This window comes from Urocitellus parryii, chromosome 4, assembly GCF_045843805.1.
Source record: "Urocitellus parryii isolate mUroPar1 chromosome 4, mUroPar1.hap1, whole genome shotgun sequence".
Taxonomy (NCBI): Eukaryota; Metazoa; Chordata; class Mammalia; order Rodentia; family Sciuridae; genus Urocitellus; species Urocitellus parryii.
The window spans coordinates 95775679-95791333 of record NC_135534.1 but is presented as its reverse complement, the minus strand read 5'-3'; the positions used below and the strand labels follow the sequence as shown (position 1 = coordinate 95791333).

The 15655-nt window shown below is 36.0% G+C and overlaps 1 protein-coding gene across 1 annotated transcript in view; it reads left to right on the top strand.

The window, feature by feature from the left end:
- Npat (nuclear protein, coactivator of histone transcription) overlaps positions 1–15655 on the top strand; it is a 50413-nt gene that overhangs the window by 379 nt on the left and 34379 nt on the right. The gene's annotated exons all lie outside the window — the stretch shown is intronic.

Genomic DNA, 15655 nt, shown 5'->3' with positions numbered 1-15655 from the left:
GTGGAATACCTGGAGCCTGGATTCCGAAGAAAGTCGGGCCTGCGCGCTTAATTGCGACCCCTGGTAGAGAGTTGTCTACGTGACGGACTGGCTGTGTGTTGGTTAACCTTTCCCTTGTCAGAGCTGAGACCAAAATAAGACTTCTCAGCCACCCCGCTTTGGAAAAAGGCCTTTCGACGCCCTTCTCATATCCTGGCCTTAGAATTTATGATTTGGGGACTGATGGGGGTACTCTTTCTCCATACTCCCCGCAGTACGTCGCCCAGCGTAGAGGTTTGAAATGCCAGTTGCATGTTTTAAAACAGTCGTAATTCCAATTCCTTTCAGGGAGGAAATGCCTTTTAGTTACACATTTTATAGCCCTAGTTTTTCCCCCATTGGAAGAGTGGTTAATGGGCTACTTGTGTGTCTGAATGTATTGTCTGTGTAGGAGAATTTTTTTGTTCTTGTTTGCCCCCTGAAAGAATAAAAAGGATTGTAACGAGAGCCATGGACCACGTAAAGCTCAAAAGCTAAGCCAACGATTTACAAATATCATATGAGTCGTCCCTAAAAGTAAATGGTAAACATATGTGATGAAACCTGCCTTAGTTTCAGCAACCATTATTGTACTACCATTTTTTTTTTATTGTTCGAAAACCGCAATTGTTTTGTGCCTTTAAAAACACTCAGCCCGTTCCAAATATATATATATAGTATTTGTGCAGGGCTCATAATCACATTTGTGAGAAACCTGGGAGGGGGGGAGAATGGTTCCACCATTCATTTTTGGAAAAAACTAATGACTGAACACAAAAATTTTGTTAATGTTTAATCTTTTCCTCACTTTTTCAAAACTGATTATCTATAGGATCTACTCCATACGTTCGATTAAAAAGCTGGATGCCTTGAAATCATTATATTTATTAGGCTTACCTATAAGTGAAAAGTGGACTTTCATAATATGCATTGATAACCCTTATGTTTTTCCTCTGTATATTTGCTTAAGAATTTTGTCTTTTAGTAGTTAGATGATCCAATTGAACTTCAGTACTCATAGTCTTAAAAATGGTGTTTCAACCTCAGCATTATTAACATTTTAGAGTGGATAGTTTTTTATAATAGGTAGTTGTCCTATGCTCGAATTTTGTAGGATGTTTTAACAGCAGCTGTTCTTTTGACTTTTTCCTCTCCTTTTTTTTAAAATTTATTTTCTAGTTGTAGCTGGACAAAATACCTTTATTTTACTTACTTATTTTTATGTGGTGCTGAGGATCAAACCCAGGGCCTCTCACATGCTAGGTGAGTGCTCTACTGCTGAGCCACAACCCCAGCCCCCCCCCCTTCTTTTAGTGGATAAAAACTTAAGAGTCATTTGGGGCTTTTTGTTCTTAATGTCTTCACACTACAGTTACTGCCACCAATCCCAGCAATATACCTCCTCTTACTTCTATTTTAGACTTTTGTCATGCCTTCCTAAATAAGTATTTTTTCAGTGTTGGGGTGGAACCCAGGATGCTTTACCACTGAACCACATCCCCAGCCCTTTTTATTTTTGAGACAGGGTCTCACTAAGTTACTGAGGCTGGCCTAGAACTTGTGGTCCCTCAGCCTCAACCTCCCCAGTCCCTGGGATTATAGGCATGTGCTACTGTGCCCAGCTTCCCTTGTAGTCTTCTTGTAATTCATCTTATTGCTATTATAAATCTTCCTAAAGCATGCACACCAGGCCAACTATTCTAAAAGTTGAAATAGTTATGCACTTAATGAGTGTACAAAAAGAGCAAGACTTCCCCATTCTCAGCTCTTGATTTTGTTATTTAACATTATAAATCTTAAAATTATATACATATATATATCAGAACTACCATTTTATTAGCTCTTGATTCTTATGTCATACACTCTCCACATCTATAGCCCCTTCTGTATTAAACCCATGTTTTTTAGCAAATCTTTGTGTGCCTAATATACAACAAAACCACTTTCCTTAATTTCATCTTACTCTTTTTATACACTCAGTCAAATTTATTCACATAACAATTTAGTTGCTTTACTTCATCCCCTTTGCATTCTTCAGCAAATTATATTGACTTCTGCACCTCATTACTCACTTGAACAGCTCTGGTTATCAGTGTTATTTATTGTCTTTGGACACCACTTTGGTTTTTATCAGCATATCAGGTGAGGTGCTCTGTTGAACTGATCCTACTTGCCTCTCTTGCTTGATCTCGTCTTAACATTTGCCTTACGCTGCAGCAAATGTTTCAGGGCAAACTACTTGAAGTATCTCCCCATATTCTTATATATTCTGCTTTTCCTTGTCTAATATGCTTGTATTGAAGATTCAGGTAAGTTTGAAATCCCAGGGGCTCAGGAGGTCAAGAGAGGAGGATCCCAAGTTCAAAGCCGGCCTCAGCAACTACGTGAGACCCTGTCTCAAACTAAAACATAAAAAAAGGGCTGGGGATGTGGCTTGGTGGTTAAGCGTTCCTGGGTTTAATTCTTATCCCCCCACCACCACCAAAAAAAGATTCAGTTCAAACATGATCTCTGAAATCTCTCCCAGCAATTACAGTTAGTGCTTTCTGCCTAAAGGTCGTATTGTAGCTGTGATTTTTTTCTTTTTTGTAAGTCTACCATTTTTGCTATTTTAAGTGTGCAATTCTGTGGTATTAAGTACATTTACTATGCTCTGCAACTGTCACCATCATTCTTCTCTATACTGAAACTTACTTTTTGTCCATCTCAGTATTTTTATATATAATTATATATATATATATGTTGTAGGGTAGGTGGACACAATACCTTTTTTTTAATAATGTGCTGAGGATCGAACCCTGTGCTTTACACATGCAAAGAAAGCGCTAATACTGAGCCCCAGTTTCAGTATTCTTAATCTTGGATTAATGAACAAGCTTCTGAAGTTCTGTGAGCCTCCAAAACTATCTGTAAAAGTTTATATGCCTCTGGCATTTTTATAGATGAAGGGTCCCGAATTTTCTTCAGTTTCCCAAATGGGTTTGTTACTTTCTATATGAGTCAGCATCTAATCAGAACTAATAGGAGTCAGTGTATTTAACATAGAAGTATTTAATGAGGGAATTGGCTACACTGGTGATAGAAGAACTAAGAAGCCAAACAGCTTACTCAAGGCTACTCAGAGGTTACCATAGCCATACACTAACCAAGAGGACAAGGAGAGAGAAAGCAAACCAGAGGCAACTGTAGAAGATGGAAGGTAGACTTTTATTTGTAAGAAGGCACTAGTGATAGAGGAGATTCTATTGAGGCAGTGATAAAATGGGAGCAAAATACACAGCCTCTTCCTCCTGTCCTCTGGTCTTACATTAGCGCTTCCCATTTAGCAAAGCCAGCCAAAGCTAGCTGACATAAGCCTGGGAAACCTTGCCAGTATGGAATAGGCTTCCTGTCATACAGAAGAATGAATTTGAGGGCATGCAGGACAAGAACAGGCACACCCCCAACAGATCAAGAGCCACTGGTTCTATTCACCTTTATATCACAAAAACGTAAAAGATATTTGATAAGCATTTACAGAAGTACAACTGTGAGCATGATATTCCCCTTTGTCTACAGAATAATATCTGTACTCATAACTGACATTTACAGTTTTTCATGGTCCTTAACTATTTTTTTGGTTATATCTCCAACTAACTGTTCCTTTTCGTATACTTTGTGGTGCATCCAAATTGGGCTTTTTCCCAAAATAAGCTCTGCATATACACTTCATATCAGTGTGTTCAGGAACCCTTCACCCTTCTGGATTCACCTCCTCTTTGAAGCATTGCATAGTTTTCCCCCAAGCCTGGTAATAATTTCCCTCACCCTTATCTTCTCATAAAGTAATTCAGCCCTATTTTCTTATTGCTTGTGCTTTGCGTTGCACTTCTTTTTTTGTATACTTATCGTTTTATTTGAAGTTGGACACAATACCTTTGTTTTATTTGTTTATTTTTATGTGGTGCTGAGGCTGGAACCCAGGGCCTCACGCGCTGGGCAAGCGCTCTCTACTGCTGAGCCACAATCCCAGCCCGTGCATTACACTTCCTTGTGTATGTATCTTCTGGCTTCTTATGGATCATAACATTTATAGATTAAGACCTGTCTCTCTTTTTTGCAGATCTAGTAGTACAAGGCACAATTAAGTCTTAAGAATCATTTACATTTTCAAGAACGTAAAGCCACCAGTTTCCCTGGGAAATTATTATAGTATGTGAAGGAGATATTTTCACATACGTGGCTTTACTATTTTTTCCTTTGGACTCCTCTTTTTATCTTTCCCTCTTTACAAATAGGAAGAAGTCCAACTCTTGGCATTCCGATTCCTTAAATCCCTTGATACAGTTAATATTTTTCTTTCCATCACCTGTTTGAGAATTGGTTGCAATCAGTTACTTGATAAATAAGCATACTTTAGGCACATAAACTGGTCATTTAAGTGTAATGACTATGAATTTCAATTATTTCCTGAATTATTTTGGAACCTGTAGAACAAAAATAAAATATATCACATATAATCTAAAATGGGAGCTTGAGGTTGCTGATAGTTGGGCGTGTTATTAAGAGAAGACCACATAAAAACAAATTAATGTATCCACCTAACACTAAAGATACATAAGTAAATAAAAATTTTTTTAAAAAAAAGAGAAGATAGGGGCTGGGGGAATAGCTCAGTTGGTAGAATACTTGGCTCGAAAGCCCAAGGCCCTGAGTTCAATCCCAGCACCAAAAAAAAAAAAAAGAGAGAGAGAGAGAGAGCGAGAGAGAAGAAGTAATCTAGCCTTTTAGCAGCTTTTCCTCAAGTGTGTGCTATACAAGCTTGTACTGTCTTATGATATACCATGAATTATCTGATCTGTGATTATTCTTTTCCCAACATATACTGGTCAGATGACCATGTTTTCCTGTAAATATGTCTAACTATATCACTATGTTCTGTATAGGATTTGTTTCTCAAACTGTTTCATTATAACAGCCCATAAGGATTAATATTATTAGACTTTTTTCAACAATTCCCCCTCTCCACATGAAGTTTTAATGTTATGACTATATTGTATATCTGTTCATACATTTTATAAATATGATTTATGCTTAAAAACAAAATTTTTCTTATTCCTTTCCCCCCTAGAATCAGTTTTCACCCCATTAGGGTGATATCACTCTTTGAGAATGCCTGGTCTTGGGGAAAGAAAATCTATTTAATTAGGTTTTATACTACCACCTGTCGGATATAGTAAGTAACCAGATACATCTGGGGTGATAAGTGCTTTTGGAACTTTCCACCATGAAAAAAACACAACTGTTTATTTGGCATTTTCAATCTAAATCTTGAAACATGAAGAGAATGTTCCAACTGCCCTAATTCCAGGGTGATTCCAGTGGTTTGTAGATATTTTAAATTTATATGTTCATGAAATTCTAGTAGCAACTGACTCATTTAGTCTAAATAATATACCTGGCAGAATGCCATTCACAACTGACTATATTTCAAAAATCAAAAGGAAAGTACCAACTACAGCTGACTATCGTTTCACAACAAGGAAAAAATACCAATTTGTGGGGTTTTTTTCTCCTTTAGTTGTTGATAGACCTTTATTTTATTTATTTATGTTCGGTGCTGAGAACCAAACCCAGTGCCTCCTCATACATGCCAGGCAAGTGCACTACTGCTGAGCCTCAGCCCCAGCCCCCAAATTTGTATTTAATTTATGTAATTTCACATCTGCCTTGTGATCTTCAACCATGGGTTTATTAAAGTAATCATACCTGAAATAAATGTTTCTTCAGGTTTCATGCTCCGAAGCACATGTCTTCAAGCTTTTATTTGTATATTTGTTTCTCCTTACAGCATTAGTTAGAGGAAAATCTGATTCATCAACTACAAGTAGAAAGTGGTGAGTTGAGTCTCAAGTCCTTTAGGGCAGTGCCTAAAATGGGATGCTTTTTCTTTGCCCTTTCCTTTTTAAAACCCTCATGTGTAATGACTTTGTAGGCCATCTTATTAGGTTTGTTTTTTTGATGTTGTTTTTTATTTTTTATGACTATGACAAGATTAAAAATATAGTTTCAGGTGAAGAGAACAGAGCCTGGTAATTTTTTTTTCATAATAACTTTTTTTATGTAGTGCTGAGTGAGATCAACCCAGTGCTTCACACAGGTTAGACAAGTGCTGTACCACTGAGCTATAACCCCAACCCAGAACCTGATAATTTTAAAGTTGAAAGAAACCTTAGAAATATATTCTTTAGTAGCTAATAAAAATGTGTTGACTTTTATAACAACACTGAAAAAAGTTTCCTACAAAGACAAGAACAATATTTGCCAACCATAGCTAGTCATAGTTTCACAAATAAAAAGAATGAAAAATACCAGTTATCTTTAATTCATGTAATTTCATGTCTGCATTGTGATCTTCAATGATGGAAATGCTAATGTAGTGGTATCTGAAATATAGGTTTCTTCAGGTAAAGAATGATCGTGTATTAAAAAGATCAATTTGGCTGGACATGGTTGCACAGCCTATAATCCCAGAGGCTCAGGAGGATCACAAATTCAAAGCCAGACTCAGCAACCTAGGAAGGCCCTAAAGCAACTTAGGCTCTGTCTCTAAATAAAATATTTCAAAAAGGGCTGGGGATGTGCTCCCTGGTTAGTTAAGCACCTCTGGGTTCAATCCCCTGTACCAAAAATAAAATAAAATATGTGTGTGTGTCTGAAACAGATGGGACAGCAAGACTTATATAAGACCAAAGAGGAAATTAGGAAGTAAAGCTTCATACAACATATTAAGAATTTAGAATTATATTTTTCATTTGGATATATAATTCACTTTAAGCAAAATGGAAAACAATAATCACCACTAATTTCAAAACATTTCCATAACTCCAAAAAGAAACTCCACACTGCTAATAGTCACTCCTAATTTCCCCCTTTTGCCTTTTGTTATTCTCTGGCAAACACTAACCTACTTTCAGTATATATATGGATTTGTTGTTTCTAGGCAGTGCATCTAAGTGAAATGTAATATGTGGCTATTTGTGTCTCACATCTATCTCTTGGCATGTTTTCAAGATTGCTCTGTTGTTACAGGTGCTAGTACTTTGCCCTAGTATATATAAATTGATAACTCGTTGTGGTTTTGATTTTGTTTTCCTACTAACAATTGAGCATCTTTTCATGTGCTTATTCACAATTCATGTATCTTTGGAGAAAGATCCTTATTCAAATCTTTTGTCCACTTCTTAATTAAATTATCTTTTTATCATTGTCCTGTCAGTTCACCGTATATTTGGTTTCTAGTCACTTGTTAGATAATATGATAATATAATCTGCTAATACTTTTTCCTTTTTATCAGTTGTCTTTTCACTTTCTTGATAAAATTCTTGGAAGCAGAAGTTTTAAATTATAAGATTTTTTTTCCTTTTGTTGCTGTGTTTTAGTTGTATGTAAACAACAACTAAAATAGGAAATCATTGCCCAATACAAGTTACAGAACTTTTACCTTTTTTTTCTTAAGAGTTTTAGGTTTTATGTTTAGCTCTTTGGTCCATTTTGAGTTAAATTTTGAATAAGGGATAAGGTAAGGGTCCAAATTCATTCTTTTGCATATGGATATATAATTGTTCTGGTGCCAGTTGTTAACTTCTATTTATTTTTTCCCCTAATATCTTGGCACCCTTTTTAAAAATCAATTGATCATTTATGTCTGAATTCTCAATTCTGTTCTATTAGCATAAGAATAGACATATAGTTATTACCACATTATCTTGACCAGTGTAATTTTGTAGTAAGTTTTGATACAGATAACTGAGTGCTTCACCTTTTTGCTAGTTTACATTATTATTTGGGTCCCTTGTATTTCCTAGTGTATTTTAGGATCAACTTGTCCATTTCTGTACAAAAGGGATTTGAAGTTTCAATAGGAATTATGTTGGATGTATAGATTAATTTTGCAAGTATTGACTTTTTAACACTATTAAGTTTTAAAATCCATTAACGTATATCCTTTGATATGGGGCTTCTTTAATTGCTTTCAGTGTTTTCTAATCTTTAGTATACAAGTCATACTCCTTTTGTTCAGTTTATTGCTAAGGCTCCTATACTTTTTGATGGTATAATAAATTAAATTCTTTGATTTATTATTCATTGCAAGCATACAGAAGTATAGTTATTTTTTATATATTCATTTTGTATACTACAACTTAATTGAAGTTGTCATCTCTAATTGTGCTGGTTCTTTAGGATTTTTCCACATAAAACATCAGGGAGCGCACACCTGTAATCCCAGTGGCTTGGGAGGTGGAGACAGGAGGATTGGGAGTTCAAAGCCAGCCTCAGCAACTGCGAGACACTAAGCAACTCAGTGAGACACTATCTCTAAATAAAATACAAAATAGGGCTGGGGATGTGGCTCAGTGATTAAGCGCCCCTGAGTTCAATCCCCTATAGCAAAAAAAAAAAAAAAAAAAAAATTGGGTCTTCTGCAGATAGGGATAGCTTGACTTTGTCTTTTCAAATCAAGATTTTTTTAAAAAAATTCAATTTCTTTACTATTTATCCTAAATAGCTAGAACTTCCAATATAATGTTGTATATAAATATCTAGAGTGGATTTCATTGTCTTGTCCCTGATCTTTTTTTTTTTTTTTAATTAGTTGTTCACGGACATAATTAGTTGTTCACGGACCTTTATTTATAAGAATCAAATCTAGTGCCTCACACATGCTAGGCGAGTACTCTACCACTAAGCCACAACCCCAGCCCAAGTTTTGGTTCTTTACCATTGAATATGTTAGGTGTGAGTTTTTCATAGATTCCTCTATCAAGTTGAGTAAATTTCCTTCTATTCTTACTGTTTTATCATGAAAGGGTGTTAAATTTTGTCAGATTGTTTTTCTGCATATATTGGAGGAATAACTTAGTTTAATTTGTGAAGGATTGATGTTAATTCCTGTTTTAGTGTTTCATAGAATTCACCAACAAGGTCATTTGTTCCTGGGGTTTTGTGAGCATTTTCTTTATTACAAATTCTTGTTATAGATCTGTTCAGATTTTCTGCTTTTTGATTAAGTGTCGGTAGGTTATGTATTTCTAGGAATTATCCATTTCACCTAGATTGTCTAAAGCTTTGACATACAATTTTATAATATTCCTTTGCAATCTTATTTATTTCCAAAATGTAGTAGATGTCTATGTTCCCCTTTTACATTCCTGATCTTAGTAATTTGAGTTCTCTCTTTTTTTGTGTGAATCTAGCTAAAGATTTTTAAATTTTTTTTAATTTTTTTTAGTTATTTTGGCAGACACAACATCTTTGTTTGTATGTGGTGCTGAAGATCAAACCCGGGCCACACGTATGCCAGGCAAGCGCGCTACCGCTTGAGCCACATCCCCAGCCCTACATTTTTTTTAGTTTCACATAACCAGCTTTTAAGTTCATTGACTTTTTTTTCTGTTTTTCTTATATTCATTTATTTCTACTCTAGTATTTCCTATTTCCTTCCTTCTGCTTGCTATGGGTTTAGTTTGCTCTTTTTCTAATTTACTAAGGTATAAGATTAGCTTATTAGTATTTTTCATCTTTTTTCATACAGGTGCTTACATTTATAAATTTTCCACCACCCACTGCATGAGCTGCATCTCATAAGTTTTGGTACATTGTGTTTTTCTTTTATCTCAAAATATTTTCCAACTTCCCTTTTCATTTCTTCTCTGACCTTTTTATTAGAAGGATATTGTTTACTTTCTACATATTTGTGAATTTTTATAATTGGTTTCTAATTTTGTTCCATTGTGGTCAGAGAGCATATTCTGTATGACTTTTTAAATTAGGACAAAGAGATAGTCCTAATATGTGGTCGATCCTGGATGTTGCATGTGCACATGAGAAAAGAGGTGTTTTGTGTTATTATTAAGTGTTCTATATCTATTTATGAGGTCTGGTTAATTTACAGTGTTGTTCTCTTTCCTTGCTGATCTTCGGCCTATTTCTAGTTACTATTAAAAGCATGCTATAGTGAAATCTCCAACTTGTATTATTTAATTGTGTCTTTTTCCTACTACTTTTGTCAATTCTTGCTTTATGCTTTGTGTGTGTGGGGGGGTGTCCTGTTAAGTACATGTGTGTTTGCAATTGTAATTTTTTAATGGATTGACCCATTTATCATTGTCTTTGTAATAGTATTTGTCTTGATTTACTCTTTGATATTAACATAATTTTTCCAGTTCTTATTTGGTTACTGTCTAGATGGTATATTCCCCCACTCCAGTGCTTGGAATTGAACACAAAGCCTTATGAGCCTTATGCATGCTACCCATATGCTCTACCACTGAGCTATATCTCTAGACCTCCATCTTTTTACTTTGAACCTATGTGTTATTGCATCTAAAGTATATGTTATCCGCAGCATAGAAAGTTAGATCATGTTTTTCATCCATTTTGTCAATTTCTGTTTTTTTGTTCGTTCTTCTTGGGATTGAATCCAGGGACTTTGACCACTGAACTAAATCCTCAACCCTTTTTATTTTTTGAGACAGAGTCTTGCTAAGTTGCTTAGGACCTTGCCATGTTGCTGAGGCTGGTGTCAAACTTGAAATTCTCCTGTCTCCCAAAACACTGGTATTATAGGCATGTGTTCTTGTGCCCGGCAATCTCTTGGTTGAAGTGTTTAAACTTAAAATTTATTGTGGGCTGGGGATATGGTTCAAGTGGTAGCGCCCTCGCCTGGCATGCATGAGGCACTGGGTAAAGTAAAAATGAAGTAAAGATGTTGTGTCCACCTAAAGCTAAAAAATAAATATTTTTAAAAAATTTATTGTAATTACTGATAAGGGATGATTATGTCAGCCATTTAGCTATTTGTTGTCTGTGATCTATGTCTTTGTTATTTTATTCCTTTATTAAGGCCTGTTTGGAATCAAATAAGTACTTTCAATTTACTATTTTAATTCCTTTTTTTTTTAAGTTCTTTTAGTTGTTGCCTTGGGGATTATACTTAATATTTTGTTAAAGCTATTACTTATGTTAAAACCAACTTTATTTTAAAGTTATGAGCATTTTTGTGTACGTGTGTGTGTTTTGCAATCATTTATTTTTAAGCCAATTTGGTACCACATAATACACAGATACACACAAACATACATGAAAATACAGACAGAACAGATTTTATAGCTTTCATCTAGATGTACCATTTGCCAAGTTACTTTTAAAAACTTATTTGTTGATATGATGACTATAGTCCTAAACAGTCTTCAGTCTTAAATCTATACACAAAGTTTTAAGGAAGAAAATTGCATCTCTGAAACAGAGAAATTAATTTAAACATCACTGAGGAAATATTAGGCAAGTGAAAGCCAAAGTATTAATGTAGGGCTCGTTATTCATAGTTAAATGTTTTCCTTTTTTAAGAGCTCATCAATACAGGTAGAGACCCTTATAAATGGAAATTTCTTTTATAAAGAATTAGGGAAAAAGTCACCAGTGGGCTAGATAACCAAGAAACAGAAAAGAAAGTGTCTCTCATAGTGAGAGCAATAAAGACAAGTTCTCTTGTTAGAGTTCGCATATACCAGGTATTTGGCACCTATCCGGAGAGGATAAAAATGTTAAAGCCATCCATTAAACCAAGTGAACACCATATTTAGAATTTTAGAAACCAAAATTTGTCTGTCACAAATGTCTTTGTGTGGCAATGAGCAGTAGATTGAGGACATAGACCCAGGGGAAGCCTATACAGTTGAGGATGTTTAGTTGGCCACTTTTCCAACCATGAGGTAGCTCTATGTCAACCATTACCACTGTTATCTCTTTCCTTTCCCAGTGTATTTGAGAGTTAATCCTTGATTAGTTGGGCTTTGAGTAAAAATAGTAAGAACAAAAGAGGGGGGGGGCTCTGGTTGAATAAAACAAAATCCAAACAAAATTAATTTAGTTGCATAGGAAACCAGAGATAGATTTGCCAGAAAAACCATGAGTTGCGGGCAGGGGTGTTAAAATAAATATGATTATTCTAGTTAAGGAACACATGAAATATCTATCAGAGGAGTGTACTTTGGATCAGATTACATTCCGGATATTTAAAGAATGTGGGAGCCCATGATATCCAGGGAGAGGGTGGACCTCAGGAAAAGGTTCTCAAGAAAAAGAAAAACTTGTAAAACAGCCATTTATATTCCACAGTAGCTTGGATTTAGAGGTAATTTGGTGTCAAATCTGTTTGGGGCAGTTTCTTACCCAGCTTACATTCCAGACACAAGCCTTGGAGGGTGAGTTTATCAGGCAGGCAGCTGAGGAATGAGGACAACTGCCATTTTGAGCATGAGAGGAAAAGGGTATTAAATAGAGCATTTTGACCCAGAGATGGAGGGTACCTTAGTTATGTTTTAGAGTTCCCACCAAATTGAGCCTTATATGAGGTTCCATGAAGTTTTGTTAGTCCAGAGATAAAGATGAGATAGTAAGAGGAAGAGATAGAGGTCTTTACCCTAATAGGTGCTGGCCTTCAATTTCTACAAGGGTGTTATCCATCTTAAAAAATCTTCTAATTTCGAGTTGATGAGTTTTATCCCCCAAAAGACCAAGAATGAAAGCCTCAATCTTAGCCCAAAGGGCTATAGCATCTGAGTTCCAATCAGGAGATCTTTGGTATTTACCAGAGTGTGTTCTAGCTAAAAGCTAATCAATTACCTCAAGATATTTTTTCTGTAGTCACCAAGAATGTCAGGTGAATAGAAGGTCAGGAAAGGCTGAACAGAGAAAGTAACCAGAAAAGAATTGGGGTTACCAAAAAGAACTGGGTGTTGGACACAAATGTTACAGGGCAGAGGCCCACCATGAAGTTGAGGCATTGTGAAGACACCACTGTAAGTATGTTGTGGGTCAGGATGTATGGAGAAGGGTTGGTGAACTATTTCCTCTGGTGGGCAATATTGAGGGGTTGTTGATGTTCCCCTTGAGAGACATGAGAATGGTTTAACATGTGTCACCTAAGATATCTGGGTTTGGAATGTTTACCTTATAGGTTCCTTATGAGGTCTTGTTTTTGCATAGGATTAGATTTTGGTATAAGGCTATGAAGGCTTGGACATGGGGTACCGCTGACAACTTGTTTTATTTCCTGCAGATGAGGTCTAGATGCAAGATGGTATCACAGTATTTGGGTTCTGTTTAGGGGCTTCGTATATTTAGTTGTAGATGGACATAATATCTTTATTTATTTATTTTCATGTGGTACTGAGGATGAAATCCAGTGCCTCACTTGTTGGAGGCAGGCACTATAGCTCCAGCCCCAGGGGCTATTGTTTTAAATTCCCTAAATTATGCTGTAGCTTAGGGATATTACATTAGAAAATGACTCTCTGTCCCTCAGAATATGAGGGTCAAAGAGTTCCTAGTGATAGTGGATATTGCTGAGCAGAGTCTTATGGAACAGAGGTGGTCCCTACCATGTAGGCTCTTTTGAAAAAGAGTTTTAGGTCCTGGAATCAGAACCCTAAATTCTGCCTCAGGCATCCCTCTTGCGAATTAATAACCTTGTGTTTTGATATTTCCCGTGCATTCCTATAGAAATCTTACAATTGACCTTTGTGGCCAGATTATCTCTAACCCCTATGTTGAGCTTACTCCATTTCTTTTGAGTTGCTATGAGCAGGACCTAGAGCCTGTTAACCAATTTGGGGATACATTTTGGAGTATACCTCTCTCTACTTTAGTTCCCTTCCAAGGACTGTATCCTCTGAATCCAAAGGAACTCCTGGATGTTTTCCTCTGCTTCTAGCATTTTTGCAAATTCTGTCTTTCCCTGTGATATTTAGTCTCCCTACTCATAAAACCAAAAAGAACCCATACAGCCCTATCTGTGAGGGACTGTCTGTTCAATAGCATTTTAGTTACCTAGATCCTGTTTTTGTAGTCTAATTAAACCCAAAAAGGAGAAGACTGGTTTATGGTTTAGCCTCTGTTTATTTTGGCTGATGGTCAGAGACATTAGTAACAACCACAGCAACAGACCCCATCCCTCACAGGGAGGGAGTTTTGGACGAACATTGCCAAAAGGACAGTAGGTGTTTTAGAGGAGGTGAAGCCCACAGGTGGTAGGAGGAGAAAACCAAAAATGGAGAACTGTTGGAATGCCTACAAAGCAGAGAAACATTCAATAACATATTGAACTCTGGTCTAGTTAATTTCCTTTTGCAGAAGCCAAAGAGTTGGGGGTATAATTGGATGATTGATTATACAATGTGCGTGCATTGGTGAGCTTTGTCTGTGTCTGGCACAAACTAAGTCTAATTGCAGTTCACTACCAGATTATCCTGTCATGGGAGTCTTCAAGCAGCAGAAGTCCTAGTGACTTTTAACAACCCAACATGTTCCTATATACGAGTAGGAGCTCGGAGAGTGAGAGCTCTGACATGACATTATGAGCAAGTAATGTGATTGAGAAATGAAGAATACACAGGCTCATCAGGAAGTACAAAACAAACAATGAAACCAAAAGTCCCAGCTCGCTGATTACAGATTTGTGCCACCATACCCAGCCTGGATAGAGAATTCTTCATTTTTTTTTTTTTAATGCTTTTAAATATCATCTCACTATCTATGGCCTATGTGGTTTCTGATGAAAACTCAACTGCTAATCATATTAGGATACCTTGTATGTGAAAAGTCATACTGTCTTCTTTCAAGATTTTCTTTCTTTTTATGTTCATACTTTATTTGTCTAGGTATAGATTTCTTTAAAGTTATCTTATTTGGAATTTGTTGAGCATCCTTTATGTGGAGATTGTTTTTCCTCATATTTGGGAAGTTATTTCTTCAAATATTCTTTTTACACTTCCTGTCACTTCTCTCATTCTGAAATTATTAGTATGCTTATATTGGTACACTTTATGGTGTCCCACAGGTCTCTGAGACTCTATACAGTTTTCATCATTCTTTTTTTAATTTCCATTCCATAGACCAGATAATTGCAATTAATTTATGCATAAGCATGTTGATTCTTACATATTCTAAAATCTGCTGTTGTGCCTCTTTTCATGTATTTTTCATTTGTTATACTTTTCAACTCCAGATAAGTGTTTTTGTTTGTTTGTTTTGTGTGGTGCTGGGGATTAAACCCGGGACCTTTCACATGTGAGTCAAGCACTCTACCAACTGAACTACATCCCCAGCCCCTATTTCGTTCTTTTTTTTTTCATTATTTTTTTTTAATATTTATTTTTAACATCTTTGTTTGTATGTGGTACTGAGGATCGAACCCAGGCCACACGCATGCCAGGCGAGCGCACTACCGCTTGAGCCACATCCCCAGACCCCCCATTTTGTTCTTTTTTGTAATATATATTTCTTCATTGATATTTACTGTCCGATAAGATAGTATTCTCAGATTTCCTAAGCATGGTTTCTGAAACTATTTGAAAATGACTCAATGTCTTAAGTCCCATATCTGGGCTTCCTTGGCTGCTGTTTTTATTAACTGCTTTTTTAAAAATTTGCTTATTTATGTAAGTTTTCATTCTTCTGATTGTACATGATGTAGAATCATACCAGTCATGTAATGATATATGCACCTAGGATATTAATTATTAATATCCGATTTCTTCTACTATCCTTCTTACCTCCATACTCCCTACCCTCCCTTCACATCCTCTACTCTAA